Source organism: Entelurus aequoreus, linkage group LG21, assembly GCF_033978785.1.
Source record: "Entelurus aequoreus isolate RoL-2023_Sb linkage group LG21, RoL_Eaeq_v1.1, whole genome shotgun sequence".
NCBI classification, from domain to species: domain Eukaryota; kingdom Metazoa; phylum Chordata; class Actinopteri; order Syngnathiformes; family Syngnathidae; genus Entelurus; species Entelurus aequoreus.
In genome coordinates this window covers 25662018-25668740 of record NC_084751.1, presented here as the reverse complement: position 1 = coordinate 25668740, position 6723 = coordinate 25662018, and the positions used below count along the sequence as shown (strand labels likewise).

Below are 6723 nucleotides of genomic sequence, written 5' to 3'. Positions count from 1 at the left end.
ATACACATATATATATATATATATATATATAAAATAAAATATATATATATAGCTAGAATTCACTGAAAGTCAAGTTTTTATTTTATTTATATATATATATATATATATATATATATATATATATATATATATATATATATATATATATATATATATATATATATATATATATATATATATATATATATATATATATATATATATATAAATATATATATATATATATGAAATACTTGAATTTCAGTGAATTCTAGCTATAAATATAATCCCCCTTAACCCCGCCCCCCGGCCCCGGCCCCCGACCACGCCCACCTCAACAAACCAGCAGCCCCCCCCCCCCCCCCCAAATCTCCCAAATTCGGAGGTAAAATGAGTTTGACACCCCTGCTGTAAACAGAGGCTGTATGCAATGACATGTACAAACCACTAGGTGGCGAGAAACTGCATAATTACATGTGACGTGGCAGAGTGGCACAAGCGAGGAAGGAAGTACTCGGCGTTGAATTGTTTCCTGATTACCTTGCTGGGCAACTTTGATGTACGGACAATAACCATCGGTGGGATTGTGTCGATCTTGAGGAAATAAAAAAGCATATTATTATAAAAATGAGAGCTGTAAAGCGATGGTTGATGGATGTTTTTGCCGTATTACAAGCAAAACACGCAGTGGCGCGTCACCATGGAGACGCTTAAACAGCCAGGGAGCCAATGGAGGGCCGCGGTGCGGTGTCTGGTTACTCCCGTTCAGCCCACGCAAGACAGGCGAAGGGAGGAGTTAGTTAGTCCGCTCTCTTTTTCTCAGCAGTTATGGTAACTTGGCCGGATGGAAGCGACTAAAGTGGACGCGGCTGGTTGATAGTGGTCGAACTATATATTTGTGGAACTGCAGCCACACTTGGAGCGGACCTACTCACCGCGGAGAGCAACCTGTTGTCCGCTTGCCTCTGCCTGCCTCGCCGCCACTCACCAAGCCAAGCACCCCTGCCCAAGATGTTGCTTTGTGGATGGGATGGCGTCTCGTCCCGTTCGTCTGCCCACTCGTAGCCTCGCTGGAGAAGCAACTTTTGCCACCTGATTTAATAATTTTGTAGAGCTTCTCTGCACCGGTAAGTTAATTTTCGGTATACTTTTTTTTCTAACTTTTTAGCTTAGCTAGCGCAATCCATGCTAATGACGCTGCGGTGTGTTTACACTTTAATGACAAATACACATCTCAGTGTGACAGCCATGTATTTATACTTTAAGCGTCCAAATGTTGTCAAAAGTAATACGTTTAAACTATCTTTTCAACCAAAATCTTGTAAAAACTAGTTTTTTTTTTGCCTCCACAGCTTTTCATAGGAACGTTTTAAATTCCACCCATTATACAGGGCTATATTTGGAAGGAAACTTTCAAAAATCCTCCTCCCCCCTTACCATTCAACGATTCGGTACCATTCAACACCTACAATTCTCCAGGTCAAAGGTCACAAGTGTTTGGAATTGTTGTCAGCCAAGCAAAGGGATGAGACTGATGAATGTTCCCATCTTGAGTGTCACCATAAAGCAGGAGGAGGAAATTAGGCTAGAGGGGGTGTTTTTGGGAAAGGTAGACAGGGGTCAGGGGTGTGCTTCTTGTCTATGTATTTATAGCAACCCATAATTACTACAAATGAAATGGCTGAGATTGGGCCCAGAATTGGAAGGAAGTTCGGAATGTGTGGAAAAACACATCTCAACAATCACCGCAGATGATCCAGAGCCAGATTTAACAGTAAGAAATTGAAAAACAAAGCTCCATTCTACCCAACGAGACAACAACAATAATAAAGGAGAACATGGGTTTCCGACAGTTGCTTCAGGGCATATAGCTGTCGGTGAGTAGTCAAATTTTCTCAGAGAGGAAATTGAGGGCAGCTAAAAAAATGGGATGTTGCAGTATTTTACGCCACAGTCTACAGACAGACTAACTGATCAACCAATGGTTTGGCTAAAGAACCAACCCACTCATTCATTAACTAAATAAATTGGCCAACTAACAAACTGTTTGACCAAGTGAGCAAGTATTAAATTGTCTCACTGATGAACGAACTAACTTATTGATTAACACATTGGCTAAGTGATTAACTATGTCTATGTATAACTTATTGCCCAATTAAGTCATTGACTAATTGACCAACCAACCAGGTTGCTAATTGGCCTACTGACGAACAGACAAAAAAATGATTGACCAAATGATCAACAAACTAATTTGCTAACTAACCACCCAATCAACTACAAACTGATTGACCAAGTGACAAACTAATTATTTAGGGACAAAGTGGTAGAAAATTGATGGATGGAGGAATAACAAACTGACTAACTACTAAAGTGATTGAATAAGTGGCCAACTAACTAATTGGCTAAATTACCAACTAACCAACTACAAACTCATTGACCATGTGACAAACTAACTGTTTTGCTAACGGATTGACCAATGAATTAACCAACTACAAAACTGATCAAATGACCATTTAATTGATTGGCTAACAAATGAACTAACTCACTTATTTAACAACTAACTAATTGGCTAACTGACCAACCAACCAATTTTAGAATTTTCCTATTGATGACCGGACAAAAAAAATGATTGACCTAGTGACCAACTAATTATTTGGCTAACTGACAAAATTACTAATTGATCAACTACTAACTGATTGACCAAGTGGCCAACTAGCTAATTGGCTTAACTGATTAACTAAGTAAAGGATTGGCCAACAAACTAATAGTCTAGCTGGTTAACTAGCTCATTCAACAAGTGACTAATTGGCTAACTCACTAACCAAGTTACAAATAGACAAACTAACTCACTGACCTAATAACTAATTGGCCAACACATCAACTAACAAACTGATTAAACAAGTGACCAGCCAGCTAATTGGCAAACTTATGAACAAACTAACTGACCAACAAACAAGCTGATCATGTGCAGCGTTTCGGTTTCAAAAGATACACTAGAAAATGGAACAATGCAGTACGGTATGTGGTATTTCTGGTTGGATATTCCCAAATGTTACAATAACTTGGCAATAGTAACTCTGCAGATGCAATGATTGATCAGTGGTTTACGTCACCCATAAAATATCGGCTCGCTATGCTCGGAACCCCAACAGACATGTGCTAGGAATAGCACCTAGTTGTACCTGATTTTGCCCATGCACAGTGTCAAAAGCAAGTGGAGTCAAGCAGTTAAAAATTAGTGTAACTAACTCAGCCATGGTCCTCGATCTGAATCAGCTGGTAAATAAACAAATCAATCACATGTATTGAGCTTAGCAGCATAATGTTTACATAGAGACACCAAACACAACTTTAGTTTAGCATTCAGGATTATTTGCCTCATATTGTTGTTCAAACTCTTCTTCATACTGTTAACATATTTTCTGTTTACACTTGTGTGGCCTATAAGAGTATAGTGTGATATCACATGGTTTTCTGAGTTTCTGATGTTTGTTTTACTTGGATTTTTAATTGGAAAAGAAAAAGAACCAAGGTTAAAATTGACTAAATTTACTATTGTATCTACTGATTGGATTTAGAGAGAGAACTGTAGGTTTTAAAAACGCCTTCTGAGAAAAGCATGTTCAAGCAGGTAGGCTGTGATTAATGTGAGCCAGCTACAGAGCTTTCCTTATTTATTTCTGTGAGTCATTGTCTTTTTTTCCTTAAATTCCCGCCACTGTTTGCTCTACAAGAGCTCTGACCTCACAAGACACAGCTGTGGATAAAACTACTTTTGTCAGAAATTAGTAGAAAGGACAGTTTATTCACAAAAGCGAAGGCATGCTTAAGCTGTGTGTCTCCATTCACTCCTTTTGCACGTACTGCGAAATCAGTCATAGCATCATCAGAGAATCTTTGTAAGACGACGCTATCAGGGCCGCCGTCTTCATAGAAGCCTGCCGTGTCTCGTCCGGTGTCATTCTTGGAAGAAGAGGTTCACTCTGATTTCCCTTGAACTTTCCTCCCCGCCTCCTTGTCCAAATGTCTTTGCCAGCTGAGACCACACTTCTAATGTTTGGAGGATATGAACACATTTCTCCTCTGAGAGAACTGTGTTTTGGGACACATGAGCAGAATTTGGTGTTGGTTGAGAATTCTGGCAAATATGAAGGAATGAACATGCAATAATGAGATTACAGAGCCAAACATTTAATTTAAAAGGGTCATATTCAGATTTTTTTGTACTTTTAAAACACTTCTGTATGGTCTACATAAAATGTAATTTTGTTATTTTGGTCAACATTGAGCATTTTACCGACCATTTTTAAACCGCTTTCTAGACGTTTTTTCAGGATGTGCATTTACATGCCTCCATTTCGACTGTGTCTTCTTTCTTCCTGCCAGCCCTGTTGTAATTTTTGGCGCTTTTACATGGAGTCTAATGACAGATATACATTTAGCTTAGTTAGCTTAGTTTAGTTTATTATTTCTTCGGTCAATGGTCAGCAAAATAAACAGTTTTACATAAACAAACAGTTGTACATTCATAAATTGAAAATGTTGCAGACCGAAAGGGTTTAGGCTGACATTAAACACTTATTGCGCCTAACCCTATAAACAATGTCAAATACAAGATGAGCTTCCAAAAATTATGAAATTTCCTTTTCACAACATATTATAAATACACATTGTACACAACATAAACACTGTTCAATCATATACACAGTAAAGGCATGTGAAATATCATTGTACACATGTTAAACCTTTGTACATTTAAATTATACTACTTTGTATTAGAAATGGCAACTGCATGTGCAAGTACGAGCCAGTCTGCCCCACAGCAAGAGGATGGAGGAAAAGAACAAACTAATTGACTACAGCGTTGGCCTGCAATGGCAGACTCATGCAAAGCAGTTTGGGTAAATCTCTACCATATATGGAGATATCCGCTAAAGTCACAACTGGGAAAAACTTCACAAATTGGGCCAATTCCAAACGGCTCGTTTGAGGGAAGGCAAGATTGTTTTATAAATATCTCAGCCATGCATTCATGGTTAGATTTTACATTTTCGGGATTATGCAGATCCTAAATACAAAAAAACAGGTATCATTAGGTAAGAAAAGTTGGTTTTGCATGATAGGTCCTCTTTAAATGGTTTAGGTTACAAAAGCAAAGCTACATTTTCTCCTTAGTTGACTGTTTTCAAATCCATCTGTGGGTTGTAGCTGTCCCAGGCAGGAAGGTGGGAGGAAAGGATTCACTGAAGTACGGCGTAAAAGGTGCTATCACGTTTCCAGGATTAGTTTCTTTTAAGTCATTGTGACTGTGGCCAAGTATTTTAAAAGGCACACACAATACAATTTTAAACAACAACAACATCCCTGTCATGATTGCATGACAACAACACTTTAAATAGCAAACTATTGAAAATCTCAAAGGGAAAGTTGTGAAAATGACATTGTTACCATTTCCATCACATATATTGTATGCAAACATAAATAAGGTAAAAGGAGACCAGACATGTTAAAAAGCCCCTTTCACACTGTCCCTTAAAGCTGGCTTTTTTTCAGAGTGGGGGGTGGGCAATTTTCCACCTCAGGAGGTTGTATCAAAAGCTGTAACATATGCAGGGGACGCTGCCATTGTGAAAGGGCATACCGACCCGGGACTTGCTTATCCTGACCTGTTGTGTTGAAAGCAATTGTCGTTGTCCAACAAATATTTTATACGACACACCAGGATGTGGCGCTAACATCTAATTATGAGTTCTGTGTAAAAGTCATAGATGAAGAAATGTAGTACAGTAGTAGTACCTCCATATACGAGCTTAATTGATTCTGTTATGGAGCTCTTAACTCAAACACTTGTACCTCAAATCAATGTCTCCCATTGAAATGAAATTAAATCATTGGTGTTTGGCCCACCAAAACATAAGAATGTGAATCTTTGGGTACTTTGCAATACGATCCGAATCCAGGAGTGACGATGAGATCCAGAATTGATTCTCGATTCAACACGATTCTCGATTCAAATTATTTGTTATACTAATTATAATGAAACTTTTTCAAAAGAGGTTGCAGGTTAGAAAAGCTCCTACTAGTTCAGTGGTTCTTAACCTGGGTTCGATCGAACCCTAGGGGTTCGGTGAGTCGGCCTCAGGGGTTCGGCGGAGCCTCTGCCACGGAGGTCAAGACACACCCAACTCATCGTGAAAAGAAAAACTTCTCCCTATCGGAATATTATGGATACACCCAAACAATGTTCCCTCTAATTTCCATCTGATTTGCAGGTGTGTAATTTGTTTTGAGTTCATGCACTGTGTTGGTTTTGTTCTTTGAGCAAGGTGATGCTCATGCACAGTTCATTTTCTGCACCAGTAAAAAAACCATATAACTTTGTTTTGAATTTGAAAAAAAAAAAATAAATATTTTTCACTAAAGAACGGTTCGGTGAATGCGTATATGAAACTGGTGGGGTTCGGTACCTCCAACAAGGTTAAGAACCACTGTACTAGTTGCATGGAGATGGCCGCAAAACGTATTTTCAAAAATTAATTCTTGTATTAATTTTTTTTTTTCAACCGATTGTTGACCAGAGGAATTAGGAATTGCGATACGGATGTGAATCTATTTTTTTTAACTGCACCCCTACCAAATCAGCACCATTTTTTTTACTTGTAACATGAGTTTTGAAATATAATAATACTCTATGAAAAACAATACATTACAATGTACTATTAAGAACTACTATATTTTCTGGAC

At 38.2% G+C, this 6723-nt stretch overlaps 1 protein-coding gene across 6 annotated transcripts in view; it reads left to right on the top strand.

The window, feature by feature from the left end:
• Nucleotides 1-548: 548 nt before the first annotated feature.
• ptpn13 (protein tyrosine phosphatase non-receptor type 13) overlaps nt 549-6723 on the top strand; it is a 157392-nt gene continuing 151217 nt past the window's right edge. For 5 of the 6 annotated variants that reach the window (XM_062031277.1, XM_062031276.1, XM_062031278.1 and 2 more), the window contains exon 1: nt 549-1106. The gene's annotated coding sequence lies outside the window, so the exon portion shown is untranslated. The remainder of the gene's footprint in view (nt 1107-6723) is intronic. The other variant, XM_062031279.1, reaches the window with a different exon arrangement.